We start from the raw sequence: 14,170 nt of genomic DNA, 5'->3' as shown, positions 1-14,170 counted from the left end.
ATAGCTTGTTTCTTCATATCTAATATATTTATATCTAACCACATAGACGTCAGTAGAAGTTCTAGGCCTTTGACTTTTAAACAGATATATGCTCAGGTTATTTACAGTGAGTCAAAGTTAACCAGGAGAATATCATGACAGGACTGAAGACATTTATCATCTGTGATGCACATGATTTCAAATTATTCTTACATTTCTGAAATTATTATTACATTTCTGAAATTATTCTTATATTTCTTTGGTTTGAACAGACTTTTTAAATTTGTATCTCTTGTGAAGAGAGTTTTATTTTGTATATATCTCACAATTATTAAATAACTTGTTTATACCTAAGAGGGATATTTAATGGACTCTTTGAAAAACTCAGAAGACGTTTATCAGTGGACCACTCCCAAGAAGAGGAAATGGAAGCTCTAGCGTAGTTCTACCTGGAAGACTCCAATATCATGTCATTCACTAATTATCTATCTAGCCAATCATTATTCGTCTTCTGAAGTATATAAGTTCTGTTCCCACCCATTACTACGTTCGCAGATACTGACGCCGTCTAAGTGCCGTGAACCCTCCAAACAATTTAGCAATAAATGAATCTGAAACTCGACTTTTAATCCTTAAAGTTGTTTAATAGCAAGTAGAGAATTCACGAAAACTACAGCAATGCCAAAACATTTGAAAAAAGACGGCAGGCACCATGAAGAGGCCGACGAACAGAGCAAGGCCTCGAGCAACACTGTGGGGGAGCCGAAACTAATAACCGGCGCTAATGGTAGCTCAACTTATCCTACTTCTCAAGACATCATGGATGCTATAACAGCTTTTAATGCCTCATTCAGACAAAAATTTGACACGTTCATGCAAACATTGACAGAGATACGATCCACACTGATGACCACGGCAGAAAGAGTTACGTCAATCAAAGAGGCTACCATGAGTCAGGAAACCCGACTGACATAATGGAAGACACTAATAAGATAAATGCAACGATCTTGAGTCTCGTTCCAGACGCAATAATATCCGACTGATAGGTATTGCAGAGAAGGAAGAAAATGGCAGACCTACCGGAGTTAGAAAATGGAACTACTTCCAAATCTGCTGGGTGCGGAAAACTTCACCAAACCTATCCAGATTGCTCGCGCACACAGGGCCCTGCGTAGACCGAGAGATGACCGTCCGAGGGTGTTTGTCGTCAGGTTACATCATTACTTGACAAAGGAGTTAATCGTGAAGCTGGCCAGAGAGAAATCTCTGAGAAAGGATAAAGGGTACACATTTTTCCAGATCTGACGTCAGATGTTTTAAAGCAGAGATCTCGATTTGCTAAAATGAAGAAAAAATGCAAGAATCTTTGAATTAGGTATGGCTTTCTGTTCCCATCTACACTTATCGTGACTGCAAAGGAGGGTGAATCTAAAACTTTTGACACACCCGAGGAGGCTGGAATGTACTTGTCATGAGTCATGGACAATTGGTCAGTTGAGGGAAGTTGGTCCTTTTTGTGGGTAAGGACACGGAAGATTACGTTGCATCTGTGGTGAGTGATCCGGTAGTAACGTGGAGCTAAGTCATTTTCATTGTGGGGAGGGTAATATGTTTTTGTCTTCTGATCTTTGTTCTTTGGAAGGGGGTGTATTTATAGTTTAGTTGAAAGACTTGTGTGAATTATATTCTCGTCGGATGTAAGGAAGCATTTTTTCATTTTTATAGAATTACTCAGATATGAATAGAATCAGTCAAACACACAGAGAAGGCACAGTGAGGCTTCTGAGTTGGAATGTGAGAGGTATAAACCACCCAGTGAAAAGATGCAAGGTGTACTGTATGTTGCAAGCTGTTTCTTTAAGCATAATCTTAGATAAGAAGGCAATTTTACAGAAATGGAAGTCTGAGTTTGTACCAGCCTTTGAAAATTTGCTTTCGAGAATTAAGTTATGTGTTACCTCTAGAAGAACTGAGATATACGATATTAGATAAACAAAAGACATTTGTAAAAATATGGAACCCAATTAAAATATTCATTAACAATTAAAGGCCTAGTGGTTATGGTTAGTTGTGCGCTCTTATTTGTACTGATTGTTTACTTTTCAAGGAGCTATAGTACATTCGACAACTCAGGGCCCTATTTTAACGATCTGAAACGCAAGTGTCAAAGCGCGAAGCGCAAGTAACTTTGTGGGCGGGTCTCGGCGCTGTTGCTATTTTCCCGGCGGGATAAATGGCTCTTGCGCCCGGCGCAAATCTAAAATGGGTTGGTCTGAAGTAGCTTCATTATTCATAGGTGTGGTTTGGGCGTAACGTGAATAAACCAATCATAGCGTCATCCAACATTCCCTGTAAAAGCAGGTGCGCAAGTTCCATTATGGATTGCTATTATTATGGCGTATTTACCAGGCGCACGCCAGGAGCGGTTCACAGCCGAGGAGACTGATGTTCTTGTAAGAGCAGTGAAAGACAGAGAAGTTGTGTTGTATGGGGATGGGAGAAACCCACCCAAAATAGCGTCGGTTAAACAGGCGTGGGAGGAAATAGCCACAATTGTTTCATCAGCTGGCATCCCCAGGACGTCGCACCAGTGCCGCAAGCGCTACAATGACATCAGAAGACGGGGAAAGTCCAAGCTTGCCAGCATCAATCAGGCACGGCGTGTAACGGGAGGTGGATCTGCCTCTACTCAGGACCTGACGCCAGCAGAGGACATCGCTGCGTCCACCCTCACCGATTTTTTTTCCTGGTTCTTGACGGACAAACCAATTTGTTAGATGTCCTTATATACATATATGTCTTGCCAGAAGTTGCCACTATTGGGCAAACAGGTCTCCTTAATTATTAGACTGCAATTAGCCTGAATAATTTGTAAGCTAGATTTATGCCTATTTTTTCACATCTTCGTGGCACACCACAATGATTTCCGTCATCTCATGTGTTAATATTTTTTAGTGTAACAATTTATGATTTGCAAAAATAACTGTTGCATCTGTGTAGATTATATGAGCAAAGTGTATGCGCGTTGTGCACGCTATACATTATGGTCAAGCATGCGCCCTTAAAATAGCATAATGAACAACGCGCAGCGCGCCACTGACTTTAGACTAGGTTTTTTCTGGTCAGTGGCGCAATTGTTTAATGGAACAGCAAAATAGCACCAGGGATTGTTTGCGCCGGAACACGCCTCCTTTTTTGCGCTGAACCGCCCAGGTAGCGCAAGTTCATTCACTAGTTTAGCGACGTGCTTCTGTGGAGGGAAAAGCGCGCTTTGCGCGGGTGCAAAATAGGAATGACACATGCGTCGGTGAACAAAGTCAATTGCGCTGGGTGCAAGATAGGGCCCTCAGTGTGTTACCGTCTTTGTTTAGTTTTGTTCATGTTAAGGGAACAAGTAGTAGACCTAAAATTCTTATTCCATTTTTAGGCTATATATACACAGTATATATATATATATATATATATATATATATTGTAATGTGTGTGTAGGCTGTATGTATGCATTTAACTTTTGCTAGCATGCAAGTTTAGTAATGTGCATGTTTAAAGATGTATGTGAAGGTATAATGAGTTTGTATGTATGCGTACATGTGTATATATGTCCATATAATGTGTGTATATGTATATGAGTGTATGTATACAGTCATGGCCAAAAGTGTTGGTGTGTTGGCCCCTGACATTTTTCCAGAAAATTAAGTATTTCTCACAGATAAGTATTGCAATTACACGTTTTGCTATACATGTGTTTATTTCCTTTCTGTGTATTTGAACAACACAAAAAAACAGATGGATAAAAGCAAAATTGACATAATGAACTATGATGCGCATGCGCGGGTTGGGAGCGCGTTGTTGGTGTTAGAGCTCCATCGAATTGATTCATAATCCTTGATTTTCTCCTTATCACTCGCTTACAAACGAATATTTTCTATTATTTACAGCGTGTGAATATATCTCCGATACGATTCTCTATAAAAAAACAATCGGATTGCTTTGATATCGCTACTTATATCTGAAATTCCGCTACTAGCCGTAGCCCGCTAGCATTGCACGCGTGGTAACTTATTAACACCGGTCACCGGTGGATAGTAACCTCTCGACTCCGACCTCGTCTACTCCTTGTGTTTCTTTGCACAGGACCCAAGCACCCAGGACGCGATCATCATCCCTGGTTTCGTTCAGTCCGGCACCGACACAGCATCCTGGACCCTGGGTGTTTCCACAGCGGAAGACGCGAGCCAGGACCAGAGCGAGGACCTCTCCGCCCCTCCCGGTCTTCGAGATCTCCACCCGGAACCGCTTCTCCCCTCTTCGCGAGACGGAACGCGACGCTATGGTCATCGGTACTTCGATCGTCCGGCATGTCCACGCTACCTCAGGTAAAGGCAAGGTAATCACTCACTGCTTTCCTGGTGCTCGTGTTCTCGATGTCGCTGCGCAGGTTCCCGAGATCCTGAACGGTGACGAGCGCATCGGAGCTGTCGTGCTGCACGCGGGAACGAACGACACCATAAACGGAGGTATTACTTATTGGTCCAAAAAACTGCCCACAAAACCTCTCACAATACAATTTTACCTTGGAAGGATGTCCTGTCACTTTATCCACTACAGTAAAAGACCTGGGTGTTAAATTAGACCGCAACCTGACATCCGAAAATCATACTTCATATGTTACAAGAACGGCATTTTTCCACCTTAGAAACATTGCTAAGCTACGTAACATGCTATCTATTTCTGATGCAGAAAAGTTAGTTCATGCATTCATGCCCTCGAGACTAGATTATTGTAATGCTTTATTAGCTGGTTGCCCTGCATCCTCAATAAACAAACTACAGTTAGTCCAAAACGCAGCTGCTAGAGTTCTTACTAGGTCAAGAAAATATGATCATATAACACCAATTTTATCATCTCTACACTGGTTGCCTATTAAGTTCCGTATCAATTACAAAGTATTGCTTCTGACCTATAAAGCCCTAAATGGTTTAGCTCCAGTGTATTTAACGGATCTTCTATCGACCTACAATCCATCGCGCTCTTTAAGATCACTAAACTCTAGGCTTCTGGTCATTCCTAGGATATCTAAGTCCACTAAAGGAGGGAGGGCATTTTCACATTTAGCTCCTAAACTCTGGAATAGTCTTCCTGATATTGTTCGAGGCTCAGACTCGCTGTCCCAGTTTAAAACTAGATTAAAGACGCATCTCTTTAGCCAAGCATTCACATTATAATTACCTTTTATACTATAGTTAAATTGGATCAAAAGCATTAATATAATATTCTGAACAGCAGCTACGCTAATCATTTCCCATCTGCTTTTCTGTTGTTATCTCGGGACACTAGTCCTGAGGTAAATAGTTCGTCAGCTCCAGTTTGTATCCAGCCTCTCATGGAGACTTCAGATGCCCCAACACCTGTGAAGAGACGACTCGACGCCTGTGAAGAGACGACTCAACGCCAGCGCTGTTATGGCCTAAATTAATACACGATTGATTAACTTTTTCGAACATTATTCTTTAACATTGTCTTTCTAACATTTTTACTGTACATCTATGAAATGCACTTTCTGTAAAGCTGCTTTGAAACAATGTGCATTGTGAAAAGCGCTATACAAATAAATTTGAATTGAATTGAATTTTAAAGCATTACACAATTCACCAATGCCCGTTTGTCATGTATATACACCAACCAATCGGGATCTGGCAGAACAAGATCGAATTCCATAGGGCGATGTGAAGTGGAGCAGTAATTTTCTGTTCTTATTCATAAATCAGTTGAAAATTACATGGACAGACAAATTAACGTTTGTGGAACGATTTCCTGCAGTTTGTCCCATTTTATAAATTGCATCACTGACAAAATGGATTTTAACTGACAACAAACAAATCCCTGCACAAAACCACAGCAGCAAAAGTCGCATAAATGGTAAGTGTTAAATTCACTTGTATTTATGTATATTGATACACCGTTTACTATTTCATGAAACTATCAAAGTTAACAAAACTCAAGTGCCACCGGCTCCTACAGGCCTATTATGTGAAGTGTAGGCTGGCGAAATACGTGAAAGGACTTTATTATATTACCATTTTTGAATATTATGCAGCATTATGAAAGAAGTCTCTTATGTTCATCAAGCCTGCATTTATTTGATAAAAAACAGCAATATTGTGAAATATTATTAAAATAATGTTTTTCTATTTTAAAATATAATTTATTCCTGTGATCACAGCTGTATTTTCAGCATCATTACTCCACTCTTCAGTGTCACATGATCATTCAGAAATCATTCTAATATGAGGATTTAATGTCAATGATGGAAACTGTGATACTCTTTTCAAGATTCTTTGATTAATAAAAATTTAAAAAGAACATAATGTAATAATATTTCACAATATTAGACTACTGTTTGTTCTATATTGTTGATTAAATAAATGCAGGCTTGATGAGCATAAGGATATATATATATATATATATATATATATATATATATATATATATATATATATATATATATATATATATATATATATATACACATGCCCCTTTCTTACATTTGAGCCCCTGCCCCTGAAGAACTCTCTGCAAGGCCCTGGGTCAAACAAAGTGTTGATGGGAATATTCACAGGGAAGACCCCTGTGATGTTAGATTCTAACAGCTAGGGGCTGTTACTAGGACATTCCCAAGAAACACAAGACTGAGAAGTCATCCTCCATCACAGGTAAGTTATCTTTGTATGATTTCCTGTGGTGGTAGGATTGATTGATCGATCGATCGCATAGAAGGTAGAGATAGCCCTGGTGTTCCTGTCCAGGAAGATTTGTCTGTATGGGTAATGTTTTAATGCACAGTTACCTGACTAATATTTTTTGAGTACTCCCTCCAGTGCGAGGAAGACCCGTTTAGATCTGCTCTGACGGGTAAAACATTTTGAGATAGCCCTCCAGTTAGGCCGAGAAGATTTGTTACCTGACAAATATTTTTAAAGTAAACCTGACTCTCCATTTTCTTCCACTCCAGAGAGGGGTTATACTATATATATATATATAGCAATTTGAATTGTCACTGTGTATGAAATGTGCTATACAAATAAACTTGCCTTGCCTTGCCTACTATTACCTAACAAGGAACTCTGATTAATGAATTAATAAGTAATTATATTATATTATATTATATTACAGATTACAAATAAACTTCCTAATCAGGTTACTCTCCTCAGCATCCCAGATCATTTAGAAGAACTCAATGTTGCAACAGAAACTACACAGCGAGCAGTATTATTAGGCACTTCAGGCATACAAGACTTCAGCTTGTGATTCGTATTAAGTGGGGGTAATTTTTTTTAGGATTCTTTACCTAACTTAAGTCTCTGAGATCCTGACACCTTACACTTCTGGAGACTTAGTAATTCACCTTAATTCTTAGTGATTTTGCTGTTATCATGTGTCTTTTCTTCACCACCTGTTTTTGTCTGACCCTGCTGACCCAATGAGCATTTCACTGTCCAATGGTCATGCCTGAACTGCACTTTCTAGTTTTGGAAATCTTACTAAGTGATGCAACCGCATTTTTCTCTATCGCTGTTTAAATTTGATATTTTATTTTACAGTGCTCAAAAGATAAACCTTGACAACAACACTAAAAAAATATTTTTAATCCCCAAATGTGATCAGACACAGATCAAATCAGTTAGCAGCTAACACTGATACTAACTGGAGCTCAAGGTCGAGCAGAAAGCGGCACTCAGCTCAGAGCATAGCCGAGCCAAGGACTCTGATAGTGGGTGACTCCATTATCAGAAACATTAGCAGCTGGGATACAACTACAAGCTGCCTTCCACAAGCAACAGTTTCTGATGTAAACATGGAACTTAAGAACATTCCATCCACATCAATGGAATGGCTGTTGAGCGTGTCTCCAGTTTCAAGTTCCTGGGGACCCACATCTCGGCGGACATGTCGTGGACGACCAACACCTCCAGCCTGGTCAAGAAGGCTCACCAGCGCCTCTTCTTCCTGAGGAAGAATCAGCTCTCCTCGGCTATCCTGGTGAACTTCTATCGCTGCGCAATAGAAAGCATCCTGACCAACTGTGTGGCAGTGTGGTATGGGAGCTGCTCTGTTGCGGAGCGCAAGGCACTGCAGCGGGTGGTGAAAACTGCCCAGCGCATCACAGGGACTTCACTACCTGCCATCGAACACATCCAGAGGAAACGCTGCCTGCATCGAGCTCGCAGCATCCTCAAGGACTCCTCTCACCCAGCCCACAGACTGTTTTCTCTCCTGCCCTCCGGCAGGCGTTTCAGGATCCACCGGACCAGGACCAGCAGACTAAAGAACAGTTTTTTCCCCAGAGCTGTCTCTTTACTGAACTCAAACCCCCGTTGATCCACTTCCCTCATAAACTGATAACTCTCCTACCTCACATCCACCTTCACTTTGTTATTTGCACTACCGACTGTTTATCACAGTAACAACTGTTTACATATGCATCTTGCACTGCCATATCTTAACTGGATTATGCTCATTTGCACTGCCGACTGTATTTATAGTACCAATGTTTACATTTGCATTTTTGCACTGTACTTCTAACTGTAATATGCAACCACTTTCCACTGCACTTTTACACTTTTCTCCGGATAGCTCTGTCCATAATTTATTGCACTACCCTAATCCACTGCTATTCCTCATATTAGCCTAACATATTATTGTATACCTCTATCTGTAAAATTCTGTTTATAGTAATAGCCATCTGTATATTGTATTCATAGTACATATTCACCTGTAAATTCTGTTTATAGTAATAGCCATCTGTATATTTATTCATTGTACATATTCACCTGTAAATTCAGTTCTGTTTATAGTAATAACGTCTCTCTATTTATACATATTTATACATATTCAGTACATATCCATGTCCTGCACTTACGCATCCATTGTATATCCTGCACTTGCTGCTATTGCACTTCTGGTTAGACCTAAACTGCATTTCGTTGCCTTGTACTTGTACTTGTGTAATGACAATAAAGTTGAATCTAATCATCTAATCTAATCTAATTAAACATAAGACTCCTTAAGAGGGATTTCAGTTAACTTTTTGAAAAACGTAGAAGACTAAAAGTTCAGTCGTTCATCAGTGGACCACTTCCAGCAAGAGGAACAAATAGGTTTTCACGATTGCTTGGGCTTAATACATGGCTGCAAAAAAGCTGCAACATAAAGGGATTGAACTTCATCAACAACTTAAATATTTTCTGTAGTCAGAGACAACTGTTTAAACAGGACGGCCTTGGTGCAAGAGTGCTAAAGGACAATATCTACTTCTCCCTCCATCACCCTTCAGGAGTGTGTGGCAATCCACTCAACCTGGCACACACACACACACACACACACACACACACACACACACACACACACACACACACACACACACACACACACACACACACACACACACACACACCTTTACAGAGAAGGAATGACCACAGAACTTCACTTCAGCATCTGAATGGACATGCGGTTGACACATCCCACAAGAATGCAAGGTGTTTTTCATTTCCAGCCTTCATGAATAATTAAATATTACTTATACATGATTAAATGCTAAATTAATTAAATTAAATACCAAAATAATAGTATTTAATAGGATTAATGTGGTTTGGAATTGGTAAAATGTGCCTGGGAAAAAATATGATCAGAAAATTCAACTTTCCATGTTGTGTATACAGAAGACGTTTTTTATAGGCTTTATTGACAGATAGGTTGAGAGTGACTCTTGAAGTACTGTTTGAAGAATTCATCATTCAGAATCTGGCAGTAAGTTTTGGACTAAAAATGAACTCCCAAAACTTACTGCCACCCCCTCTGTGGAGGATTAAGGCACAAAAGAGGTGGGACTCCTGGAAGAAGAAGGATTTAAGGGAGGTGATCCATAACAAACACAGTCAGCATCAGTGATGAATCTCCTCCCCGAGGGTGAACTAAAAACCTAACCCTCGCCTCTCTTCTTAACTTTTACATCACTTCTTGCACTTCTTACATCAGGCCTGGGGTTGGGCCCATGATGAGTGGAAACAATATTCTGGCGGCCAACCTTGGCTTGACTAGTTAGAGCACCCCTTTCAGGCATGTATGGACCTCATGTTTATATTGTTGGCGAGTCTTCACGCCGCAGGTTGAGCTGGGTAGGTCTCCTTAATAGGAAGGGATATTAGGGCCCTGAAGTTACCCTGTTAGGTGGCTAGAACAATTGAATAGAAGCAATTGAAACGCAGCCGGTGGAAATTGGGGGTTAGGGTTAGTATTTGTTGCCTTTTCCTTTGGTGAATTCACTGGTTGGGCCACTGCGCATTTTCGCTGTGCGCAGTGATTAGGCTTCCTCTCAGTGTGAGAGTAGTCATCAGTCCTCTGAGAGGTGTGAACATTCAATTGAACATTATTACTTACTCTAGCTAATTTGATGCAAGCACCTGTGCCTCATTTATACCCGTGCTGTGTGGCATGAGCAGCTGGGGCTATCATTGCATGCCAATGTGCACTGGCTCGTTTAGTTACACTCGAAGTAGAGGGTACACTATTCGTCGGTCTGTGATGTGGCGTCGGAAGTGACCAACTGAACGGGAACTTCCACATTCAACTAAGCACTGTTACTTATTAATTCAGAAACAGAAAACAATTTTTACAGAAACAGAATTTTTAATTATTGGACAAAATAAACTCCACAAGTAGTAAATATATAACCAGAATACTGTCTAACACTTGATGGCTGCTCTGTCAAGTCCTCGTCGTCAGTGAGGAACTTGGGTGTGCTCTTTGAAACCAATCTTTCATTTGAAAGCCATTTGAAAGCCACGTTTTATCTTAAAGCCCAGGACTCTGATAGTGGGCGACTCAACAATCAGAAACATTAGCAGCAGGGATACAACTACATGCTGCCTTCCACAAGCAACAGTTTCTGATGTAAACAGGGAACTTAAGAACATTCTGATGAAACACAAGACTGCAAATCGACTTATCATTCATGTGGGAAAGAACGATATTCAGAGAGAGGAGTCAGAACTCCTAAAGAGGGATTTCAATGAACTTTTTGAAACACTTAGAAAACTGAAAGTTCAGCCGTTCATCAGTGGACCACTTCCAGCAAGAGGAACAAATAGGTTCTCACGGCTACTTGGGCTTAATACATGGCTGCAAAAAACCTGCAACATGAAGGGAGTGAACTTTATCGACAACTTTAATCTCTTCTGGAGTCAGAGACAACTGTTTACATCAAATGGCCTCCACCCAAACAAACTCGGTGCAAGAGTGCTAAAGGACAATATTTATTTTTCCCTTCATCATCCTTCAGCTGTGTGTGCTAACCCACTCAACCTGGATGGCACACACACACCAGTAAAGTACGATCACAGGACTTCATTTCAGCATCTGAATGGACATGCGGTTGATACACCCCACAAGGACAATGATAACACCACGCAGCCACAACAACCACTTCTCATGGACACACTCCCAGCTGAGCCCCGCCCTCAGAGCTCACCACAGATAGACTGTGACGAATTAGAACTGGTCCAAATGACACAGATCGAGGCACTAAACAGTAACATCTCAGCCCATTCTGTGGAGTCTGTGGAGGCACTGGTAAAAATGGGGACCTTCAGGGGTGAGACTGGTGAACTTTTACAACTTATATGTGATATAAGCAATAAGCTGGAAGAAATGTCACTCCTTGAACCGGGCGATAACATATTGCAGTTTCCGGTAACATCAGAGAAACAGCCCCCCTCACCAGACATGTTATCCCGCTCTACAGCATCCCCGCTTCTGAGCTTCACAGAGAAAATGGATTTTGTTTATACTGGAAACAGACAATCACACTCGATCACTGCGAGCCCCCAGATATCAACCAAAAGGCGTCAAGCCCCACAACCACCAAAGACTGTGGGCCCAGCTCGCTCTGCCCCTCCTCCTGTGAGATTTCTTCGGTCACAATGCCATAGCACACACCCTCCTCCATCTGCACCAAAAACAACTGATACCAGCTCTCAGTGACGTGCCCTGGGTCCACGCAACGTCAACAGCAATCTTATCAAATGTTTACAAAACATGCGTGAATCCAGTGTGCCTGCTTCTTTCTCTATTTCTGTTCTGTTACGTGATAGAAAGTCCAAGGCTTTCTCAGGCCATATGGCAAACCCATCTAATCTGCTGCCTGTTACTTATCAAACTAAGATTACTGTGGGGGAAAAAATTAAAATTAATACTGTTAAGTTAACACTTTTAAACATCCGTTCACTTAAAAACAAATCATTTCTAGTCAACGACTTAATATCCACAAACAACCTAGATTTTTTGCTTCTAAATGAAACGTGGCTAGAAGACAGCTGCAGTGCAACAGTCCTCAATGAAACAGCCCCTCCTAACTTTACTTTTATGAGTGTCTGCAGACCAGTCAGAAGGGGTGGGGGGGTCGCTGCTCTATTTAAAGATGTTTATCAATGTAAGCAAGTATCATTTGGTGACTATTTGTCTCTAGAATATCTGGGCATTCTGCTAAAAGGTGCACCACGCATCCTGCTTATCATTATTTATAGGCCTCCGAAATATTCTCCGGCCTTTATTGATGACTTTACAGAGCTGTTATCAGCAATCTCATCTGAGTATGACTGTTTTGCTATTGCTGGGGATTTTAACATTCACATTGACAATGCTGAATCCAGTACAACAAAAGATCTCATGACTGTTCTTAACACTTTTGATTTGACACAACATGTACACGGACCCACACATGATCGTGGACACACTCTAGATTTACTCATCAGTAAGGGTCTAAATATTTCATCAATAGTTATTAAGGATGTGGCAATGTCTGATCATTTCTGTATTTTCTTTGATAAATCAATCTCTCCTGCCATTGAAACTAAATCTGTCTCTATCAAAAAGAGATGCTTAAATGAGAACACTAGTGTGCTGTTTATGAAGGCTATATCTCTAACACCAAGCATATCTGCAGACTCTGTTGATTTTCTCTTTGACTCTTTTAACTCAAAAGTTAAGAGTGTAATTGATGATATTGCTCCTGTGAAAGTCAGAAAAAAGAGTGGCAAACAAAAAGCACCTTGGAGAAACTCAACAGCAGTGCAATTAATGAAAAGACAATGCAGGAAATCGGAACGCATGTGGCGAAAGACAAAACTTGTAGTCCATTATAACATCTATAAAGACAGTCTTCTTGCAATGTGGAACTAGGCAAAGCTAGACAGACCTTCTTTTCAAATATTATAAGTAGAAACATAAACAACACGCGCACTCTTTTTGCTACTGTAGAGAGACTAACAAACCCCCCGAGTCACATTCCCAGTGAAATGCTCTCAGACAGCAAATACATTGAGTTTGCTTCCTTCTTCTCCGAGAAAATCATTAATATCAGAAATGCGATCAGCACATCCTTGAGTTGCTCTGAGGTGAGTCAGATCAGACCACAACCTCAGAAAATTATTATGACTGATTTTGAAGCAATTGATGGTAAAATTTTAGAAGAAACGGTACAGCACCTTAAAACATCAACCTGCGCCCTTGACACACTCCCCACTTCTTTTTTCAAAAGTGTGTTTAACTGTTTAGAAGCAGATCTCCTAGAAGTGGTAAACGCCTCACTTCTTTCTGGGACTTTTCCAAACTCCCTAAAAACCGCAGTAGTTAAGCCTCTCCTGAAAAAGAGAAACCTGGATAACTCCATACTGAGCAACTACCGACCAATCTCAAATCTCCCCTTCATAGGCAAGATCATTGAAAAAGTTGTTTTCAGTCAGCTGAACAAATTCTTGAACTCAAACGGATACTTTGACAATTTTCAACCTGGTTTCCGACCGCATCACAGCACAGAGACAGCGCTCATAAAGATTATAAATTATATTCGCCTCAATACAGATACAGGCAAAACGTCGATTCTGGTACTACTGGACCTCAGTGCTGCATTCGACACTGTTGACCACAAAATACTTCTTGACAGGCTAGAAAATTGGGTTGGGCTTTCTGGAATGGTCCTCAAATGGTTCAGGTCATACTTAGAAGGGAGAGGTTATTATGTGAGTATAGGTGACCATAAGTCTGAGTGGACATCCATGACATGTAGAGTCCCACAAGGGTCAATTCTTGCACCACTCTTATTCAACCTGTATATGCTGCCACTCAGCCAAATAAT

The sequence above is a fragment of the Gobio gobio genome, assembly GCF_949357685.1.
Source record: "Gobio gobio genome assembly, chromosome: 2".
Taxonomy (NCBI): Eukaryota; Metazoa; Chordata; class Actinopteri; order Cypriniformes; family Gobionidae; genus Gobio; species Gobio gobio.
The sequence above is the reverse complement of the archived record's forward strand: the minus strand, read 5'-3'. Positions refer to the sequence as shown.